General features: G+C 36.9%; 1 protein-coding gene across 5 annotated transcripts in view; it reads left to right on the forward strand.

Moving 5' to 3' along the window:
* Positions 1 to 23,842, forward strand: part of LOC142344660 (uncharacterized) — a 50,620-nt gene that overhangs the window by 12,710 nt on the left and 14,068 nt on the right. The window contains exon 1 of one of the 5 annotated variants that reach the window (XM_075396492.1): positions 113 to 559. The exons of 3 other annotated variants lie outside the window; for them this stretch is intronic. The gene's annotated coding sequence lies outside the window, so the exon portion shown is untranslated. Of the gene's footprint in view, positions 1 to 112; positions 560 to 8,989; positions 9,333 to 23,842 lie in introns of those variants that run through there. One more of the 5 variants, XM_075396493.1, reaches the window with a different exon arrangement.

A 23,842-nucleotide genomic window follows, 5' to 3' on the forward strand; every position in this document is an offset into this window, starting at 1 on the left:
TTGATTCTAAATTGCTCATTTTGTGCAAATGTGGTTGCAGTAGACTTGTTCAGTTGTTTGCGGCAACATTTTTTCAGCTGTTTTTTATGGTCTGCTAGTGTTTACTTAGAAAAATTATCAAAAGCACCACTTTCTATCATATATAGCGGTTGAAAAACTGTGGTATCTTTGACATCAAATTGAATATTTGCCATTTCATAGCATTTCATCAATTTTTATAAAATCTTAATCTTAGCAATTTTGAAAATTAGTCTATCCATAGTAGTCGGGATCTTTTAGTGCACTCAAAATAATTTCAGTAAACCAATCAGCTTCGATCAGTAAAAAATCTGAATAGCATTACCTGTTTAGGTTTACTCAGAATCAATTAAGATTAAAGTAAATGATTCCATTACAGTCCGCATGACAACCCATCGTTTTTCTCAAGAATTGAACAAATTCAATTTCCATTTGTTTTAAGTGAAGGTTATAGCCTGTTTATACATGCTTTCTTCACCTTTGTCAGCTACAATTACTTCGGCAATTTTTGGGGGATTAACGATTTGAATAATGAGAAAATGTAAGTGTATTTCTCAAAACTATAACGGTTTTTTTTTACCATTTCACGCGAGGGTAAACCATTTTACCATTTCAAACTCAAACAATAATGATAATTTTTTAGAATTAAAAGAAGTTGAGGTTAATTCAATGTTTAGACTACGTTTGATTATTTTATTTCTGACTTTTCGAGGAAGAGCTAACTCTAGAACGTGTTTTAAAAACCTCATTTGGTATGTTTAACAGATTACAGTGATAGTTATGTCACAGCGTGATATGTCAATGGGAAAGACCTGCAGCAGCGTTTTGAAATTTATGAATATTTCTTTTTTTTTCCAGAACTTAATAAGCCCTGCTTTATCGTTTTTGAAAGCATGAGCAGATTCTTATAAAATTTTCCAAAAAAACTATTTACTGAGAATGGTTTTTATACTACTAGTACAAGTTCTTGAAACGTTTGGCTGGTAAATGCGTTGAGAGCTCTTATTAATAAGAAAAAAACCTTTTGTATCTTGTACTCAAAGAACGAAGTTTATTGTTGTAACGCAAAAAGATTAATCACGTTGTCATAAATAAACTTAGCGCTTAATTTTGTTGAACTTTGAATATTTTAGCGGTTCAGACGACGGATTGCGGAGCTATTCAAAATTAACTTAAGTTCGCTACACCTAGAAGTCAATTAGAGAGAAAAAAGAATGGTGCGAACCAGGTTGAGGTGGCCAAACCGAAGTGACCTCTGATCAGACCATCCTTGAGCGCACACATGTTCTCGGTGCCCTCGAATTACATGGTCTGGAAAAGGCTTCGAGCGCACTTTTTGTCTGGACAATGGTCTGGAACTTGTCTGATCAGATGTCACTTCGGTCTGGGACGGTCTGACCAGAGCAGTTTCAAGCGCACACTAGACTGATCCGAGGCTGATTTGAGCGCACACTAGTCTGATCAGAAGCCGATTCGAGCGCATTTTTTTGAGTTTTTTGTTTTTCTACTGAAAGATGTTGTCTCTGACAAGAGTCAACAATACAGAAGCATTCTGATCAGAGCCTCATCAGAATTTTGATGAGTTCTGATCAGAACTCATCAGAACAGATGAGTTTTGATGAGTTCTGAACCGATCCATGTCGAAAGCGAGCATTTCACCTATTATTTTGAGGCTATTGGCGGTGTGAATTACGCTTATAAATTTCAGACAGCGGAGCGATTCATTACAATTTTAGTTGAGCTAAACGAGGAATTCGCTTAGAAAGAAAAAACAATTCTGCGATTGATGCGAGTTACAAAATTTGAAAAGAATTAAGACGAGGTCCTTTTTTAAAATTATAAACAAACATAAGTCACCGATGTGCAATTATGAAGAAACAAGTTTTTTCAGCAATTGCAATGTGGTAGAGGGTAAAGATGAAAATCAACAATAAAATCACGATATAGCACTCTGAACTAAATGTTATTGTAGATGAAAACCAAAAATGAAATATGCCAAAATTTACCAAAGTCGATATATATTTTCAAAATTTGCAAGCTTACTTATTACCAGTTGAATCGGGTTGAGTTGTCTTTTTATAGGTCTGAACGTTCTGTGTATCCATTGCTGTTGTTTTTTGAATTCATTGTTAAAAGGTGAAACGATTAAATTTTAAAACAATTTTCTAAGAATATATTCAAATCTGCTTTTTAATTTGAAATAGAATATTTTTTTTAAAAATTAGAAAACAAAAAACGGTTACAAAAAAGAATGGTGCGAACCAGGTTGAGGTGGCCAAACCGAAGTGACCTCTGATCAGACCATCCTTGAGCGCACACATGTTCTCGGTGCGCTCGAATTACATGGTTACATGGTCTGGAAAAGGCTTCGAGCGCATTTTTTGTCTGGACAATGGTCTGGAACTTGTCTGATCAGATGTCACTTCGGTCTGGGACGGTCTGACCAGAGGCAGTTTCAAGCGCACACTAGACTGATCTGAGGCTGATTTGAGCGCACACTAGTCTGATCAGAAGCCGATTCAAGCGCATTTTTTTGAGTTTTTTTGTTTTTCTACTGAAAGATGTTGTCTCTGACAAGAGTCAACAATACAGAAGAATTCTGATCAGAGCCTCATCAGAATTTTGATGAGTTGACCAGAAACAAGGTGTCCAGTTGATAGCGACTGCCGGTCTCCTTTGAAAACGCTTTGGAATAACTGTAGATCAAGACATTATTTTGCAAAGCTGTCTAAATCCATCTATTCAGTCAAAAACATGAATTACTGTCATACTCAATAATATTCTTTTTCTACACTTGGTATTTCTTTTCTTCAGCTATACTTTTCGAATTGGTTTTTCCCTAACTAAAAATATTACACAAAAAAATCAATTTTCATGGAATGAATATATTATAACATGAGAGATTGAGAGTCTGATCAGACTATTTTGAACGCACTTTAGTCTGATCAGAGAAAGTTTTCGAGCGCACTTTAGTCTGATCAGAGGACAAATCAGTCTGGCTTGGTCTGATCAGGGGTCTATTTTGTCTGGGATGGTTTGATCAGAGGTCATTTCAGTCTGGAACTCAACCTGGGGACTAACTCGAGCTGCAAAATTTAAAGACAATAAATATAACACAAATATCAGAGGAAGTTCACTTCTACAATTATGAACAGACATAAATTCTTGATGCAGTTACGAACAGATATGTATATTCAATAACTGTGGCGCTATAGGGGGTAAAGCTGAACGTCTAGCATAAAATCAGAATCATAGCACCTGGAATTAAATGATATTTAATTTAGAATTAGAGTCAACTCCTTGAAAGTTAACATGCTAGATATAAAATATGAAGTATCACATTCCCCCTTGAAAAAAAATTAAAATTGAACAGAAATTAAATTTTATTTGGATGCCGCACAAACAAATTTTTGATTCGCTGTCCACTTTGGGCCATAAATTCTCTGCATTGAATTCATTGGGCAATTATTTTCCCGTCCTGTCTGCTGTCTGTTTGAACCGATCCGTAGATTTTTGTCCGTTAATGTATTATTTTTCCGCATTCATAATTGCTTGCTGTAATTTGCTGTTGGTTCTTCTGCCCCAATTTCAATTTGAAAACTATATTTGAAGTGGCGAGTGCAAAGCCGATAGGCAAGCAAGCCGACAGAAAAGCAAGCCGAAAGTTATGTAATAGTTATTTAATCTATCAGAAATAATACGTTGTCAGCCGTTACAATCAATACTGCGCGTAGTATTACAGTGCATAATGTATTCCAATGCACCAAAGAAACAAAAATGCGTCAATTTTTAGACATCTAGTGGGTACGGGCCTCAGCAGACCGCTGTCCATGGCCATGCCTCTCATCCGCTGTGGGATGTAATCCGGAAATAGTGGGCCGGTTATCGCGGCGAAGGCGCACCGGCCCGCCAGGGGCAACTTAAAATACGGGTGTCCGAAAAATTTTCGGCTTACTTGACCTCATTTTCAAAATTCGGCTTGCTTGGCTATCGGCTTGCTTGACCGCCACCATTTGAAGTGCGTTGCGGTTTGACTGTGTCCCTCAACAACCAGTCATTATCTATCATATTGGCGATGAATATATCACTTAATACAGCTGTTCTTCACAACTGTCAAAGGGATCTTTTCAACAATTGCCCCCCCCTTTTGCAAAAGGGGGGGCTATTCTTGAATAGAATTTAAGCGAGTGATTTATTAACCAATCAGAGACGAGTAATAAGTATCCGTGTATGCTCATACTGTGTTAAACTGGATAGAATAAAATGCGCCATGCTAGGGCAATTAGCTGAATTGGAATACAAAGCGAAAAGAATTTCCGACTGGCGGGTCGGTGGGCGCGCTTCGCGCGCGTCGCGGCTTCGCCGCGATAACCGACCCGCGATTTCCGGATTACATCCCATAGTGCGTGAGAGGCATGGCCGTGAACAGCGGTCCGCAATTGCGCTTAAACCATTTTTCGGCTATCTAAACTGTAGGCCAACTAATATTGTGGTAAAGTATAGCACAGAAGGGGAGGCGATTCTCTACTAGGTACCAAAGGGGGGGCAATTGTTGAAAAGATCCTGTCAAAGTTACCATTTTCATTCAGGATTCTGAAAAACTGCTTTACAATTTCAGCTCTTTGCCGTTCAAGAGAAAAGAAGATGTATCGATCAAGAGTTATATTTCCGGGATGAAAGCTGCTACCCATATTTCCCAAAGTTCTATAGTGTTCAGCTTTTTAAAATTATTACGAGTATTTTTGAGTCAAAACTCTGCGTCTTTCTCTACCAATACTGTGATATATAAGATAGGTCCAACGTCGGCTAACACAGAGGATACAAACTTCGGTCAGCTTTTGACTTTTAGGTTCCAACTGGATCTTGAGGAGAGCGTTTTGATCTGTATTTCTTGTTACTGATAGTGTATTGCATCGTAATAGTCCACTGAACTGCTTTTTGTACTTTGGTTCTTGGCGAAGGTGTAGGTGATCCAGTTTATCCTCTAGAAGTTTGTCCAAAATGATAGTTTTTTTCTGCGAGACTCGCATGATTGACTTGAGTTCGGCTCTTTTCCCATCAAAGCGGAATCGCAGTTGTCGATCTTTCCCAAATAATTTCTAGGGATAGGGGAGTTTTGCGTTCGTCTCAGTGTGCTGACAGAGCCATGTCGAAAGCGAGCATTTCACCTATTATTTTTGAGGCTATTGGCGGTGTGAATTACGCTTATAAATTTCAGACAGCGGAGCGATTCATTACAATTTTAGTTGAGCTAAACGAGGAATTCGCTTAGAAAAGAATTAAGACGAGGTCCTTTTAAAATTATAAACAAACATAAGTTACCGATGTGCAATTATGAAGAAACATGTTTTTTCAGTAATTGCAATGTGGTAGAGGGTAAATATGAAAATCAACAATAAAATCACGATATAGCACTCTGAGCTAAATGTTATTGTAGATGAAAACCAAAAATGAAATATGCCAAAATTTACCAAAGCTGATATATATTTTCAAAATTTGCAAGCTTACTTATTACCAGTTGAATCGGGTTGAGTTGTCTTTTTATAGGTCTGAACGTTCTGTGTATCCATTGCTGTTGTTTTTTGAATTCATTGTTAAAAGGTGAAAACGATTAAATTTTAAAACAATTTTCTAAGAATATATTCAAATCTGCTTTTTAATTTGAAATAGAAAAAATTTTTTTAAAAAATTAGAAAACAAAAAAACGGTTACATGCGGCCAATCTGAGTTTCAATATGTCTATTCTGTCGCGCTATGCTTGGAATATTTCTCCGATTGTTCTCAGCACAGTTTTGTGCCTAAAGGTTGCACATCACACGTTCACGTTGATGGCAAGGAGCATTTTATCTTTCCTTTATACTAAGAAGAGTTAAGTTTTCTTCATCCCAAGGATTTTTACCGAATCTTAAAAAGCAGTAAAATTATTCAAAAACCAAAAGCATCAATTATTGAATTTACAGACACCAAAATTTTTCTTTCCCCTCTTAAAACTTCGATTTAGTTTTTTTTGTAGAAAATTTTTGTATATCTACTTTTCTTCCTCCTGAAGTAATCTGCTTCTCTTTGCTGAATTGGGGGAAGTTTCCGCACTGCGACTATAACCTGCAAAAGTCAGGCAGATCAAGAGATATTAATTAATATCGGGCCACCTACTGGGAGGAAGGCGTTTTTGCTTAATATAACATTTAGTTCTAGTCGAGGTGATCCAGAGCAAAATTGAGGCCAGTTTAATGTTTTGAAGTACAAAGAGTTAATACTAATATGTTGTTAGTCTAACGGATCAATTATCCCTTGTCTTCTGGCAGCTCTGTAAAAACTACACAATCTTGTCTCGAATTTTGTCGAAAACTTTCTGCTACTATGTATGGTCTCCAACTCTCCGCTAATTTAAGCACTAGACCTTATCATCATCATCATCATTTATTTTAGCTAATTTTGTAACATATTTGTTAGTGGTCAACCTTTTAATCAATGTGAGGGAGATTAAAAGGTGTCTTTTCTACCATTTAGCACCCTATCAGGGTACTTTTTACTATTTCGTACCCTGTGTCTTTTTTTACTGTTTAGTACCCTATCAGGGCTGAACTTTTGTGGTCTTTGGTACTAAACAGGACTTATTGGTAATTTTAATGTTCGGAGTAAAACTGCTTTTTGTATACCCAAGTTTATTTCCATTGTATTTTATCTAACTGTACAGGTTTTTCTCACCTTTCTAGTTAATGCTAAAATATTTCTAACTTTTATTTTTTCAAGGAATGCAAGATGTCCTCCAAATTCATTTTCTGGATTTTTGGCACGCTAATGAAAATTTGTCGTTACTAAGCTGGTCGCTTTTAATATTGCGCTCCACCTCAGTAAAATAGCTATAATTCAATCAGCAATATAGCTCTAATTCAATTCCATAGCAGCTAATTATCGGATTGCCATGTTTTAAGAATCTTGGAAAGCTCAAACAAATTATCTTGTCAAATTTATTAACCGAATGCCATTTATTCTAATGTTTGTTTTGAATTATTTATTTTTATAAATAATGCCGCCAGACAGAAGAGCGAAGAGACAGGAACAAAAAGGTGATTTTCAGTATGCTAGCAGCAGTGAAAGAAGTTTTTCACTTCAGAGACGTTGCGAAAATGACATTTCGCTTTAAAAAGTTATATTTTTTTTGCATTTGCCTAGCGTCACGTCAATGTAACTCTTCTAATTGAAACTCCTTTCTACTAAAAAACTTGTTACGGATGTAGAATTATTTTCCCGAGAGCGGTAAACACGGTCTTTGACTTAAATCATACGAGATGCTGAGCTCTTTGCTTTCTGATGTCAGGTTGCTGCTCGCTTATAAAAGTCTTTGTTTTAGGATGCATAAATTAAAACATAACCGACTAAACATCGGAAGAATTGCTCTCGAACGACTAGAGCTCTAATCAATTGCAGCCTGCTTCAGTCGGGGGGGGGGGGGGGGGAGAGGGAGAGGGAGCCTAAATGGGACTACGAACTTCAAAAGTGGGCTTCAAATAACCACATTAGAGGTTAACGTATACCACTATTAAGATTTAAAGTAAAAAATAGCACCAGTTTCGGCGCACTTTTCATTTGACTTTTAGTATTAAATTGCCGCCAATTGAGTTCAACTGCTTGAAATTGTGATTGAGAGAGAATTTTAGATCACGCGAAACGCAAAAAGTCAAGGGCGTAAAAGTCACTCGATGAAAAATTTTGCATAAAGGAGACACACACGTTTACAATAATTGCTCTGAATTTCGTTCAAGAGCAATTAATAACAACCATTCGATGACTAGTTCAAACTTGCTCAGGATGATGATTAATCGTTTTTTTTCACATAGAGAACCATAATAGATGTTTGATAATCATGTAAGAAAAAATTTGATGAAGAACAAGTGGTAAAATGCCACCACACTTACGAAGATCAAGTGAAACGAACTGTCATCAAAACGCAATAGTAATGTTTCAATCTCGTTCAATGATAAAAATTTTTTGTACTATGAATCACGAGCATTTGCAGAATTGTAGAGCTCAAAGTAACCGTCCGTTTTATATAAAATGCTCTGATGTCAAGAGACAATGCTGGGCAAAAACAATTCATGCATAGAAAGCTTTATCAGATATTTAGACCGTAGGCATAATAGACAGATATTTTTAAAAACCTACATTTAGTGAATAAAGAAGTTTGATATAATGCCAAAATTGAAAAATTCATTCAAACAAATACCTTTCAGTGATTGCGAGTACTCATTTCAAAAGCAATATACTGACTGATTAGATTAATTTATGCAAGGCTTGAGTTGTTCTGAATTCGGCCGAGATAGTAGAAACGTTTAACACTTAAGCAGACTGAGTTAAAACCTTTTTGCGGCTCTCATAGCTATTGTCTTATTTGATTGCGTTGTTCGCTTTTTATTCAAATAAGTGGTTTCTTAATAGGAATCGGAAAAAGATGAACTAAGTGAGTAGTCTTCTAGAAGATTGTATTCGTAATTGACTAATTTTAAGACTTAATTGTAGAAAACGGTTTGGATTAGGTGCGCTCAGAGTTCATTTCGGTCAGGGAACTCAACCTGAGCTCTAATGCTCTTACATCTATCTTTTACGCCATTGATTTCACACCAATTCAATGCAGTGGGTTTTTTAAATTTTCTTTAACTTTGCTTTCTTACCACATTTCGCTGACCAGATAGTTACGGGCAACATCTTTCTTGAGAGTTTGATGCTTTGAACTATGAAGAAAGCTTCACGCTTCATGGTACGCATAGCATGCTCATCGGATATTCATTCTCATCACAAGAACTAACTATTTTCAGCCACCAGTTTGTAATTGTCATAAAGTTGACCTCAAGTATGAGTGTTTTTGAGGCATTTCTCAGCTACAATCAACCAGGCATGCGAACACCATGTGTTGTTGATTTTTTTTGACGTTGCTTGAACTACTTTACAAAATTTGCAAACATTCAGCTTTTATGCATTGAATTGAAGCTCAACGATTATCTATTTGAGAGCTTTGAAGCTGAAAAATAGATATTCTCAATTTTGAGCTAAAGATATCTATCTTTTTTCTGTCATATGCGCGCCGTTTAATTGAATTTTATGCCTCATTACGCAAGTTTCAATCTAATCATGAATATGAACTGAATTCAGTTTCAAACTAAATACAACCCCCACGAGCCATAATGCCCTCGCAGCTCGGGCAATTTTCAATTTCCTTTCTATATCCCGCATCACCATTTTACGGTTATTATTCTTCTTATTCGCCCCGTTGAGAAATGCCACGCTGCACTGTATAGACACCTATACGGAAATGCGTACTATTTTCTATGGTTTCAAAAAAATAACAGCAGTAAATAAACAAAAGAAGAACAAAAGGCGTTAAATATGGCAGGACGCCATCAGTTCTGAACAGGCGTTGAGCAGAATGCCATAAAATCAAAATTAAAGCCATATTAATCTACGAACTTGGACAATTTTAAACTTATTGCCATAGGGGCAATATATCGGCCGTCATCCGGTTCGGCTCTATTTCAGAACGCCTCAAAATTACTGCACCCATTTTCATTTATACGGTTCCATTTTGTAGGTAGTTTTAATTTGTTTTTCCTCTTCTCATTATAACCCACCAAAAAGTTTTTTTAATTCTGATATTGCTACCAATTGTGCTAGACACGGAGACATTTGAGAACCATTTACGTTATGAGGCATAACGTTTTACCTTTACACTTATTGAATGAAGTAAAACGTTATGCCTATCTGAGAAATACTTTTACTGATGATCATTTGTAAACCTTCCGTAACCGTTTAACCCCCAACCCTTTCCTTTGTTATTTAGTTCAAATTTATTAAGTCCACATTCATCATCGCTGTAAAAGTCATCTAACTTTTTCGTGACTTTCGATACCAAACCTTTTTGCTTCACTGTCATACATGAGTATTATCGTGCCACACTTAACTTTCATGATAAAAGCGGGTAGAAACAACACCTTTGTAAGTTATTATTTAACAACCGTACAAGCTTATACAAGGGCAGACAATACACTAGGCTCTTTAAAACCAGTCGTTGTCTCTGAAAGCGGGTCAGACCTGAGAAAATTACCATCATCCAACAAGGGCCCTCGTTCGCATGGAGACCAACATTCGCATTTGAAAGAATAATGCATTATAACACCATAACTGAAATGAAATGGCCGATACGCTTGCGTAAGCACTAAAATGTGTTTTCGCATGCAGCTGCAACAATAGCAACTGTTTCTCAGCTCAATTTCGACAAAAGGGAGAAATATTACAGGGAAAAAGGCAGGAAAAGGGGGGAATTTTCTAATATCAATCAAAGAAACTCTTTTTTTTTCACCTGACCTTTTCATAATGGTTATCGGTGTTACTAGTTTGACCGGTCAGTTTTAAATTTTCAAGAGGATTGACCGTCTTTGACGGAATTTATCATTGACGAACTTGTAACAACTTTTTAAAATCTTGATAAATTCCTTTTCAGTTCAAAAGATACTATTTCTCACAACTAGAATTGATTCACGTCCAAAATCTCAAGAAGTGCTTAGGTAACTTAAACTTATAAAGATCTGAATTACAAAACTAAAACAGCGAGTCAAGTCCTGCATTTTTTAAATCACAGAAATGAAGACACCAAAGAAGTGAACATTTGCTTGTACTGGTTACAACAAGGGTTGACGGTTATCAACAATGCAAATAAACATAAAATATTCTGAAATAGCATTTAAAAAACGATCGAAAAATTTTAGAAGAAGATATTTTAGAACTTCGGTGGTATCACATTCAGTAGTAAGTTACATGATGGGAAACTGAGTATAACGAAAAGTACTTATAAGGACATCAATACTTGCGAGTTTTGTTTTTGTTTACAAAAATCAAACTTTGTTCGAACAAAAATCTTTGCGGATTCTTTGAACAGAAAAATTATCCACTATTAATGAGCAGTCGAAACCGTTTGTGAGACAAATTGTGCAAAAATTGGTGATATTCTGAACAACTTGTTTAATTTGATTCAAATTGCTGGTAATCAAAGACACAAAACTGTCAACCATGCGACGAATTTACTGTAAAATAAACAGATACTTGAAAATCAAACAAACGATTAAATCTTTTTTTTCAAAAACAGTGTGCTTAAGTATTTAGATGTCCTGACTGTAAAAGGAATCGTTAGAAAAAAGAGCAGATTGTTTATATAAATAGAAAGATCAAAAATGTCAATTCTACGCCAATATAACCAATAAGAGCTTTTAATAGGCACAGAAAGAAAATAAACTTCTTCTTAAAACAAACGATGTCAAACGTCATAACGATAACGGAAATCTCAGTAAGTTGTTCCGACAATTGCAGCTTGCTACCAATAAAATTAATGAGATTAAAAAAAAACAGTCCAGTAAAGAAAGAGGAACAACAAATCAGAAAAACCTCAAATGAAAAAAACCATGAAAACAAAAAATTGTTTTCATACTTTACGTCATTCAGCTAATCATTTTGCGCGTGGTGTTCTTGCTCCAGTTTAAAAATCACGGGGTCAACAGTGGTTGACGTAGTATCACGCTGTCCTCCCGCTATTTTCGGTTGAACACAACGGAACACAGCTTTGAACAGTAACAAATTCATTAGTTCAACAAAATGTGATAAAACTGAAAAAACAAAAACAAAAATATATTTGGTCAGTTTGTTTTAAATCTCAAAAATGCAAAAGAAATGCATGTGGTGGCTGAACTTACTAACTCAATCACCAAATTGAATAGCGCTTCAAGACTATTTCAAGAAATAAAGCTAGAATAGCATGACAAGCGATAATTAATGCTACATTTTACTGAAGCCATACGGATTTGTTCATTTTTTCAACATTTATATTCAGTAACTATTCTTAGTACGTAATCGTCAAACATGAAGTGAAACTGAAACTCAAACTTTAAGTACGCTATTATGGCCACATATCCAAGTGTTCACAATCACACTAATTTAGCTCAAACTGAGCAAGATATACCCAACGTGGTAAGCCAGATTCGATGAATTTTGCGATTTTCATACCAATTCAGAGAGTGCGGGGCACCGTATAAGTTATCCTGGACCCAGAACTCAGTTTATTCAGAGAATCTTACGACTTGGTAATTTATAACCAATCAGAGATAAAATTTTGACATGTACGGCAGTATAAATAGAGCTTGAAAAACAATCAAAAATCAGAAGAAACTCGTTAATTTGTCTTATTAAACTGACATATAGTGCGTATTGAAGCACACTTTCGTGAGCGGTAAATTAATTATTATCGTGTGTTGTTTTTGTTGATCATATTATTGATTGTACGGTTTTAACTTAACTATGACTTGTTGAAAAGAGAATTAACTTTGATATACTCAAATCTTTCATTCTGAGGAACAAAGTTCCTAAGTAAGAGAAGCTCTGTGCAAAGCACATAGTAAATTGCTCTTACTGCCTTTAACAAAGCCTACTCTAGTTCAACATTGGTGTTATTGAAACCAATAGAGAGACTTGCTAACTTTGAAGTTCGAAAAATATTGTTATTTTTATCAGATTTGCATCAAAAAATCCTGTTTTACAACTGCTAACTGTAACAGGTTGAAACTTTGCATAAATATAGCCATTTTATAGGGCTAGAATTTGTAGGAACGGAAAATTATAAATCCGATTTATAAATTGAGTTATCAACAAAATCTCAACAAAATCTAATTGTTTCAACTTGAATTATTTTGTTATTCTGAGAGAAACAAGTTAGTTATACAGCAAAGCTGAGCAATTAATTATCAGGAATAATAGAGCAACAAGTAATGCAACGGTAATCTACTGTATAGCGTATAATACAGTTCACAAAAGTTAACTGCAAAAACACAATATCCGGACAGATTTGAAACCGCTGAAACAAACTGGGTGGTGTAAAGTTTTCCTTAACTTTGATAGGAGAGCAGCCGTTACTTTTGGTTCACCGACCCGGACAGTGAAAGGCAAACTGCTCTGCAATCTGATGAAGAGAGTGCCGAAGGCACACCCAAAGACCATCAAACGAATCAGCAGCGCAACGCCTGTGAGGCAGAACAAAAGGAGCGAGTTGAGTGCAATTCACAAAAGATGGTGAAGAATTGACCTCGCTTAAAAGGATTAAGCAACTCAAAAGCAAAAAGCAACCAAGGATTCTAAGCACAACACGCAGAGGGGAGCTTCAATCAACAGCTCAAAGGTACGACAAGATGTTCGAAGATTTTTTGGAAGAATTTAACACTAAAACAGGTATTGACTACAAAATAATTGAAGATTCAGGTCGAGCCAACAAACAAAATGTCCTCTACCAACAGACTGTTCACTCTCTAGAGGAAAAAATACCCAAGCAACTGCAGCGTCAAGAAAAACTGGTGCCCTAACAAGCTAATTTCGTTGAAAAAAATCTGAAAGAAGCAAGAAAGTGCAAAGCGAGTTTGGACTATCATTGGCTTGCAGATATAAGCAAAGGCACGCAACCAGTAATCAATGCAGAGCAAAGCAACACAACTCAAGCAGTGAACGACAGCGAGAGCAGCAAAACTACCAAAGGGACAATCCAATTGCTCAAACATGGCAAAATGGAGCAACAGCAAGCGGCCAAGATACGGAGAATTTTTCGGAAACTTCTTCAGCAGAGCAAAGGCGCGAGGAAAGGATGAAGAAATTAGATATCAAATTCGAAAAAAAAGATGCGAATGGAACAGGCACGGTTCGAGCGGAGGAGGATAGAGCTGGAAATGCAAATGAAGGAACTGGAAACCAAGCATCAACTATTGGAAGAAGAGCGTGAGCTAGAGCGCAAAGTGTAGAGAACGGCCTTAGAGAATGATAATGTCCGTTTCCAATCAACTAATGCCCAAGACAAGTCACCCATCAATTGGACCTCAACGAAAAGAGATGTCTCAGACTGGGCCAGTTGAATCGACAACCTTCTAACACCAGATCAATCAACAGCTCGCTTTGAAGTAACCCCTGAAGTGAACAGGCCTAGTCACTTCTCACGATATCGCAGTTCGCGAGTCCGATCCTCAAGTGTTGAAGACCGGTACGTTTCCCCCAGAGCTGGTCTACTACGATAAAACAGTGGGTACGCAGGTAGCAGTAGCCTACCAAAGCTGAAGTTGAACAACTTCGATGGAAACCCCTCGAATGGCCGGAGTGGTCTAGTATGCTCATTGCTACAGTGGATCAGCGCCCAATACCAGACTCAGAGCAGATGAGCCACCTGAAGACTCTACTGAAAGGCAAGGCAGGGTCAGCAATCTCTGGAATAAGCTATTCTGGACAGTTCTATGGTGCTGCATGGAGCATTCTGGATAGGAAGTTTGGAAGGCCTCATGTGATCATTGATGCACAACTGGAGAGTCTTCGCAAAGAAAGTCAGGTGAAACCCCACGACTCAACAGGTCTGATCAGTTTCTCAGTTTTGTTCCCAACTTTGTGAGTGTGCTCAAATAGTACAAGCAGATTGGTGATCTGCAATCAAGCTCGACACTGTAAATGGCAGTAGATAAACAACCTCAAGTTTTCAAAGAGAAGTGGTGGTTCTATTTTGATGATAAACATGAAGATTGGCTTGATTTCATCATGTTTGAAAAATGGCTATCTAGGATAGCATTCTTGCATGAAGGGTTATCAGCTTTCAAGGGCGAGCGATGAGAAGAAGACCGAAGAGGCATAAATATAGACAAGCGGTTCTCGAAAAAATCGAACAACGGTGCTAGTTGGAATGTGAAAGACACGAAGCTGATGGCACTGCACTCATGAAATTTGGAACTGTCCACTGTTCAGGGACATGATTGTGAATGATCTGTACGCAGCAGTGAGGAAGCAACGCTTATGTTGCGGATGTTTATGCAAAGGACATGCAATCAAAGAGTGTGAAGTCAACGCGTGCGGTAGCAATGGATGCATCAAGAAGCACAACCGTTTGCTACACTCAGAAAATCAAATGGACGAGAACAATCACTCAGTCAACGTAAGCGCAGCAACAATAAACCGGAGTAACGAAGTTACAAGCTCTCTTCAGATAGTTCCTGTCTCAATAAGGAGCAGTTGCAACAGGCTGAACACATATGCTTTCCTCGACAGTGGATCAACGGTTTCATTCGTCGATAAAAGTTTGCAAGAGAAGTTACGAGCCCAAGGCACCGATGTGACACTCAACATAGCTGACATACTCGGGACAAAGAATCTGAAGACAGAAAAGGTCCCTCTCAAAATAATGGGACTGCATTCAAAGGTGCATTCAATCGAAGCGTTTGCACACCCTCAATATATTTGGGAAACACAAACTACAACTACAGCAAGCAAGCTGAAGCAAAGCTTCAATCACTTGAGTACTCTACCCAACAAAAGCTTCAACTTGATGGAAGTTGGCATCATTCTTTGGTCAAGATGCTTATGAGCTACAACGCCCATTGGACTACAAGATAAGAACAGGAAGTGAACTTTTCGCCGTTATAACAGAGCTATGTTACGTAGACAGTGGACCCATGATGGGAAAAAGAAGACAAAGTGTTTGTCATTTCGCCTTCACAGAGGATGTGAAAGTTGCTGAGAATATCCAAACCTGGTGGGACATTGAAACCTATGCTTCCGAAATCAACGTCATCAGTCAGTCAAAAAAAGGAACTGCAGGCACAAAGGATGCTAAAGAGTACGACGAAATCTACAGGCGAGAGGTACGAAGTGGGAATGCTGTGGAGTGAACCGGAGCCAAACCTACCGAACAACTACGACTCAGCCTCGGGTCAGATTTACTCACTGGAGCGGAGATTCCAAAGGGACCCAAACCTGAAAAATTTGAATCACACTGTCAATGGATACAGATAAACCCGAACAAGCCTTGCAAAGTAAGACGTGTTTGCAATGCTGCATCAAAGTACAAAGAAGTATGCCTAAATGATAAGATACTGGCAGGACTTGATCTGCTATATGGGTTTCTTGGAACAATATTCATATTCCGTGAAAGACCAATAGCCCTAACAGCTCAAATCGAATCGATGTTTCTAAAAGTGCAAGTTCCCGAACAGGATAGAAATTGACGCCCAAGGTTCTTATTAAGGCCAGGGACTAATGAACCTGTTCAAATATATGAATATCAACGTCATGTGTTTGGAGCTAAAAGTTCTCCAACTTGTGCAAACTACGCTCTCAAGGGAGTGGGACTGGATAACGAAGAAAATAAATCCGAGTGCAGCAAAACCAATACAAAACTTCTACATGGACGATTTCATAAAAACCCCGGAGGAAGCGATTGAAGTCTTCAATCAACTACAAGCTCTTCTCTCAAAACATGCATTTGAACTGAAGAAGTGGAAAAGCAACAACGATGCAGTTTCCGAGGCAAACCCATAAGACTTGAAGTCAATCAGCAAAACGAAACATGTTGAAATGGCACCCAATACGGAGAGATCTTCTGTGCTAGGACTGCAATGGACCGTTACTGAAGATAGTCTTCAAGTGTGCAAAGGCACAAACAAGGAAGTTGAAACACCTATAACCCAGAGGAAGATTTCGTCACTGGTATCTTCAGTATTTGACCCGATCGGATTGTTCGCTCCGTTCAGTGTTCACATGAGACGACTTCTGAAAGTCATCTGGACTAAGAATGGGCAACATTGGGACAAGGAAGTGGAGCATAGTGACGAAGCGGAATTCCTGAAATGGAAAGAACAACTTCCAATAGTAAACCAGACAAGCATCAATAGAAGATACTTCAACAGAGAGTGGGATAATAGCGAACTTCATGTGTTTCATAACGCATCTGATGACGGGATGTGTGCGGTGGCCTATATACGTTTACAACTGAAGGAATAATCAGCTGACTTAGCATTTGTCATTGGGAAATGCAGAAGGGCACCTATGAGGCATCTTTCAATACCTCGATTCGAATTGCAAGCGGCAGTTATGGCAGTGATGTTGAAAGAACAGATAATCAAGGAACACGAAATGAAGATGAATTGTTGCAGTTTTGGTCAGACTCAACTAGAGTATTGAAGTGGATACACAGTTCCTATCGTAAACAACAAGTGTTTGTGGCGAATCGAGTGGCTGAGATACTAGATATAACTGATGTTTCGCCGTGGAAACATGTGAGCGGTAACAACAACCCATCGTACATTGGCACCAGAGCAATCAACATTGAAGAACTCAAGAGAAGTGAGTGGCTCACCGGGCCGGCCTGATTGAAACGACCAACAAGTGAATTGCCAGAGCAAGTGAACCTATTTTTTGCATCAGATGAAGAGAATATACACTCATCAGTCTTCATGATACAGGCTGACAAAAAAAGCTGTTTTTCAGTGAGAACGATTCAGCAACTTTAACAGACTAGACAACACAGTGGCATACGTACAACGAGCATCGAGCAAATACAAACCAGCAACACTTGTAGTCAGCATTAAAGAAAGAGAAAAAGCGAAAGCAATCATCTTCAAGTTACTACAGCAAGAAGTTTTTGGCGAAGAGATAAAATAGCTGAAGGTTGAAAACAAAATTCATAAACGCAGCAAAATCCTACAATTCTCACTTTTACTAGATGAAGAAGGACTCATTCGCGTCAAAGGCAGAATAGGCAAAAGTCAATTGGACTTCAATGCAAAGCATCCAACTTTGCTACATTGGAAACATCATGCAGTTGAAGTATACTTGCGAAATGAGCGCGAAGACAAGCAACAAGAAGGCACTGAGCATGTAAGAAACATTGCTCAGCAGAAGATGTGGATCATAGGCATAGGGAACGCCTTAAGATCAATCAAGAACACGTGTGTTATCTGCAGAAAAGGAAGAGCACAAACGATAACACCAGTAGTGGCCGATCTACCCGAAGAGCGTTTAGATGCTTCAACGGCTTTTACAAATGTTGGTTTTTGACTACTTTGGTCCTTTCATTGTGATAGTTGTCTCAATGCAATATTTAGATTTACTGCTCCAAGAGGCAAACCAAGTACAATCATCAGTGACAACGGCACAAACTTTGTTGTAGCTGAAAGAGAGTTGGCAGAGTACGTTGCGGCATGGAACGAAGAAGGGATCGAAGAACATCTGATTCAACGCGGAATCACATGGAAGTTCAACCCACCCACAGCACCACACTTAAGAGGAGAATAGGAACGGTTGGTGAGAAGTTGAAAGAAAGCAATGTACGCAGTTTTGGGAACAGATCAGTCACCGAGGACGTTCTTTCAACAACGATTTGTATTGTAGAGCAGACGTTGAACGCAACTGAACGTTGTCGGTCATCGAAAGCTATTTCGACAAACTGAAGCCTATGCGAATCTCATATGGGACAGATTTCGTAAAATATATTCCAACTCTGAATAATCGGCAAAAGTGGCGATCTACGGCAAACGAAACGCTTAAAGAAGGCGATCTCGTTTGGTTGATAGAAGACAGCAATAAGCGTGGATATTACAATCTAGGTCGAATTACGGAGACAATCGTGGGTCTGACGGTGTGATTCGATCAGCGAGAGTTCCAACGAACGACGGAGTATACAAGAGACCAGTAGTGAAGCTCGCCCCAGTACTACCTGGAAAAGATGTTTTGGCGATGGAAAACAGGGCTGGCGATGTGGCGGCTGAGCTTACTTACTCAATAACCAAATTGAAGAGCGCTTCAAGGCCATTTCAAGCATTAAAGCTAGAATAGCATGACAAGCGATTTTTAATGCTACATTCTACTGAAGCCATACGGATTTGTTCATTTTTTTCAACATTTATATTCAGTAACTATTATTAGTACGTAATCGTCATACATGAAGTGAAACTGAAACTCAAACTCTAAGTACTCTATTATGGCTACATATCCAAGTGTTCACAATCACACAAACTTAGCTCAAACTGAGAAAGAGATACCCAACTTGGTGAGCCAGATTCGATGAGTTTTGCGATTTTGATACCAATTCAGAGAATGCGGGGCACCTTATAAGTTATCCTAGACCCAGAACTCAGTGTATTCAGAGAATCTTTCGACTTTGTAGTTTACAACCAAATAGAGATGCAATTTTGACATGTACGGCAGTATAAATGGAGCTCGAAAAACTACCAAATATCAGAAGAAACTCTTTAATTTGTCTTATTAAACTGACTTACAGTGCGTATTGAAGCACACTTTCTTTAGCGGTAACTTACTTATTATCGTGTCTGGTTTTTTCCTAGATCATATTAGTGTTTGTACAGTTTTAGCTTATCTTTGACTTGTTGGAAAGAGAATTTACTTTGATATTCTCAAAACTTTTTTTCTGAGGAACAAAGTTCCTATGTAAGAGAAACTCTGTGCAAAGCACATAGTACATTGCTCTTACTGGCTTTAACGAAGCCTACTTTAGTTCAACATTGGTGTTTTTGAAACCAATAGAGAGACTTGCTAACTTTGAAGTTAGAGAAATATTGTTAGTATTATCAGATTTGCAACTGGTAAAAATTCCTGTTTTACAACTGCTAACTGTAGCAGGTTGAATATTTGCATAGTTATAGCCAACTTGTAGTCCTACAATTTGTGGGAACGGGAATTGCTTAATTCGGTTTATAAATTGAGTTATTAACAAAAAACTCAACAAAAATTGATTGTTTCAGTTTGATTTTTTTGTTATACTGAGAGAAACAAGTTTGTTACACAGCAAAGCTGAACAGTTACTATCAGGAGTAACTGAACAACAACTAATCCAATTGTAATCTACAGTATAGCGGATATTACAGTTCACAAAAGTTAACTGCAAAAACACAATATCCGGACAGATTTGAAACCGGTGAAACGAACTGGGTGTTGTAAAGTTTTCCTTGACTTTGATAGGACAGCAGCCGTCACAATGCACAACAATTTTTAGGATCCAAATGATCCGGTGAATAAATGATTAAAGCTGTATTTTAAAAAATGATAAGAGTATAAAAATGATTTTGCCTCAGTCAGAAAAAGCAATAATTCATAACTTTCAACTTTAGACAAGACATTGTCAGAAATATAACAATTGGCGGCCTGTAAAACCTTCTAACAAACCGCAAGTTGTCTGAATTGCAGTTTGATCGGGAAAAGAACTATACTTCGCAAAAACTTGGACCATTGTGACCTAAATCTGACCTAGTTGCTGCCAAAACTGGTGCAAAACTTTGTCCATTAAAAAAATTGTTTTTTTTTTAATTGAAATTTCGGACGCGGGATTAAGCCGATATTACATATGATAATCTGGAATGCCCTCAGCTCAAGAATTGTCCGAAGAAAAAAGTAGTGCAAGCATAAAGTTCATAAAGTTAAATGAAATCGCTTTATTCTGAATGAATCTTCCAATGAGTTGTTTATTGACAATTTGAAAGTAATTAATTGAACAAGATATTTTTCCAAAAATACAATTCAAAAAGATCGTACGTTCAATAGGGCGAGAAAATTATTAACGGATAATGAGTTACCGCTGCCATTTTCAACTCTTCTTGAATTGAAGCATTGCATGTTAGGTTTAAGTTTTTATAAAAGTATCAGAATCTACTTTTCTGTTTTAAAAAGTCGACATAATTGCATGGTGTGCGAGAAAAAATTCGCAAATATTTGAAGAACAAAATAGTTTTACGTATTATAAACTTTTAGCGTCCACTTCAGTCAATTTAGCAATCGATGGTCAAGGAACTTAAATTCTGTACTTTAGAGTTCACGCTTTGAGTTTTAGAGTTCATGTTTTAGTTTAAAGTGCACGTTTTATAGTTCATGCAACCGTTATGCACCGACAAATGTTGGTACAATCGACCGAGTTGTGTCATTTTTAACTCACTAGTCACAAAGTGTTTTAGAAGTTCTGACACCTGTCAGTGAGTTAGTAGGAGCTACTTTAACCTCATTAATTGCAGTAGGGCGAATCAAGCTCTTAAAGGACAGCATTTTTGAAATTTTGCAGACTTCATTTTTCTCAATTTTAAAAGTGTCCAATAAGCTAAAATTGTTTTTGCTTGATCGCCAGCAAGAAATTAGAACTAGAAGACCCGGCCAGGAGTACTACTGTTTCTGGAGTACTACAACAGTGAGGACGTAAATATGAATCACTTAACTCGTATTTGCTGATAAATAAACCATAACAGTGATTTTGAGCATTTAGTTCTTCAAAAAACTATCAGTATAACCTAAACCTTTATTGCCCGAAAAATTTTAAAATTTTCGTAATTACTTGAGGCCTATTACAAGATTTAACTATTTTTGTGAGCCGTGATATAGGCAGTTACAAAACTGCTCCTTGCATTCTTGATCCGCATTAAGTTTGCTCTGAATGCTCTGAGATTAATTTCCTATTATACTTTCTTCCATATTTTTGGTGTATTTGGAACTTAGTTAGCAATGTTGGAAATTAGATACTCTAACCAAGAGCAACAGCAATGGCGCGGAAAGCACTGACGGTGCGAGCACACAACAGTGATGAGATGATAATGTCATTGTTGTCCGCACGTGCTCAAAAACAGGCATCAAGAACAAAAATGATAGATAGTTACGAATTTGACGAAAGTCTGACTGTGATTTACTTACTGTAATTGTTTTCTGCATAAAAATTACAAATAAAATCTTAAGGCCTAATCTTAATTCTTCTATTCTAAAATTGGATCCCGGATAACTCTGAAATTTACTCGGCAATATGTTTTCGGCAAGTTTTTCACTGAATTACGGATGATTGCATACTTTTTGCGGTATAAAATTGAAACAAATTTTACTTTTTATCAAAAATTGTACTGAGAAAAAAAACGTAAGAAATTTTTGAATGCTTCAAATATTTGCTGCGTTTGATAATGAGTTTTGCCTTAAGAATAGTTGAAAAAGTATGATGGCGAAACCTAAAAAATTAACGAGATTGCATTAATCAGAAAGCCCTATGCAGACTTATTTAAGAAATCCAGTATTTTTTGCAATGCTTCTACTACAATTTTTTCAAAATAACTTTATATAATTTAGACTTTCTTAAAATTTTTCCGTCGTGTGATCAAGCCTGATAAAATCATTTTTGTTCATATGATGCAAAGATCAAACGATTTTATTTAATTTTGAAGTGTTTGTCGTTTTCAATCAAGCGTCGTAATTCAATCCTTAAAAACGCAGTTTTTGTTTACCTAAATATAGTTATCTAAAAATTGTCTAAAAGTTAGTCGAGATACTTTCTTATTTTTCACGGATACTGTTATCTTCCGAAGATTTCACAAAGACTTCTCTTGATCCACTCAATAATTTTTTTTTCACAAAATTTTATTTTGGTCTGATTTTGCAAAGCAGATGCAATTTGTTCCCGTAGCAATATAGTGCATGGTCAAAAATTTTAATCTAAAGTTTGCAATTTTTCATCATACTAGACATTTTTGCAGGTTTTGTTGGATCTATTCTGTTTCGCCCCTCCCCAGTGTTTTTTATGACCCCCAGTTACAAATTATATGTTGTTATATAGCACGTTACTATGTAAGAAAATAGCACGTGCGCCTGGGGGTCATAAAAATTTGTGCTCACTAAGCTGGGGGGCCAAAACAGAATAGATCCGTTTTGTTTTACTGACAATGTGCTCATTCTGAGTTTCAATGTGCTCATTTGAGGAAAAAATTATGTCTTCTAAAGTTTCTTTGTTGCTCCAAAGTTTTTAATTTATATTGGTTGTATCTCATCTAATTCAAAAGTTTGGATTTTAAATGCCATTTTTTTAACATTAATTGCCTCTCTGCTTCAAAAAAGGATGTTGCAAAATTTCTTCAAGAAGCTGTAAAAGTTTTTCTTTAAATATTCTGCGAGCACTACAACTGCAGTTGAAAATGATGTCAATTATACTTTTATATAAGCCCGCGGGATGTCTTTTGGTGATCGGTTATGAAAAAAATTAATTCTTTCTCATTCTTTGCTCTACGAAATTATCTGTTTACACAAGTAGGGCCGGACTAAATAAGCAAAGGGTTTTCTTTGTTCTCACATTTTTAGTAGATCAATGTAATCCACACAGAAGGAAGATAATTTTTATGTAGAATAATTAGGAAAACTGAAAGGCGCGGTATAAATTTCTGTACAATCTGTTAAATTTCGTTTTTATTTGACGGAATATGAGGTAAAAAAATTAATGAGATTGTCTCACTTTTCAAGCTGGTATTATCAACGTTAAGTGTTTTTTTTAGGTTTCAATACAATTTTTATTCAAAAACCTTGAACTCAGACACAATTTGGAGTCTTTCAAAATTTTTAATTCCAAAATGTTCAAACTGGTTTTTGCTCAATGGTTATTAAATTAGCTTGAAGCAATATAACATTATATATATATATATATATATATATATATATATATATTATTTACCAGGCGAAGTGTTCAACGATTGAACCAAAATTTGGATAGTTTGACAGCACTTAAGCTTATTTCAGATCAAATTGTTTATGTGAGTATCAGTAGCTCCCATTGAGTGATACATCAAAGTTTAGATTATAGCAATTAGGAATTATTTGGGTTTTAAGCCTGCTGAGATTGCACTCAAGCTGTTTTGTTTTTGTTCATAACGTTTATTTTGAAATTCAGTTATTTTTGGTTGATAATATTTATTTTTGTCTGAATCGCTTAATTGGAACGCATTAATAACAAAATCAAAAACTTTTTGATAAAACTTGCTAATATTTTTAGTTTTTGAAAAAAAATCTCACTCTCAAAAAATCTCAGCGCCCCCAACTCTCAACATCCCCCCCAACCAGCGCACCCAACTCTCAACACCCCCCCCCCACCGCCACTCATCTAGCCATCCTTTATTGTATCCAATCTCTATTCTACACTCCTCTTCTATCCATTTTAATTCATCCAATGGCACGTGCTATTTTCAAG

The sequence above is a fragment of the Convolutriloba macropyga genome, chromosome 8 (genome assembly GCF_964194025.1).
Source record: "Convolutriloba macropyga chromosome 8, txConMacr16.3, whole genome shotgun sequence".
Taxonomy (NCBI): Eukaryota; Metazoa; Xenacoelomorpha; order Acoela; family Convolutidae; genus Convolutriloba; species Convolutriloba macropyga.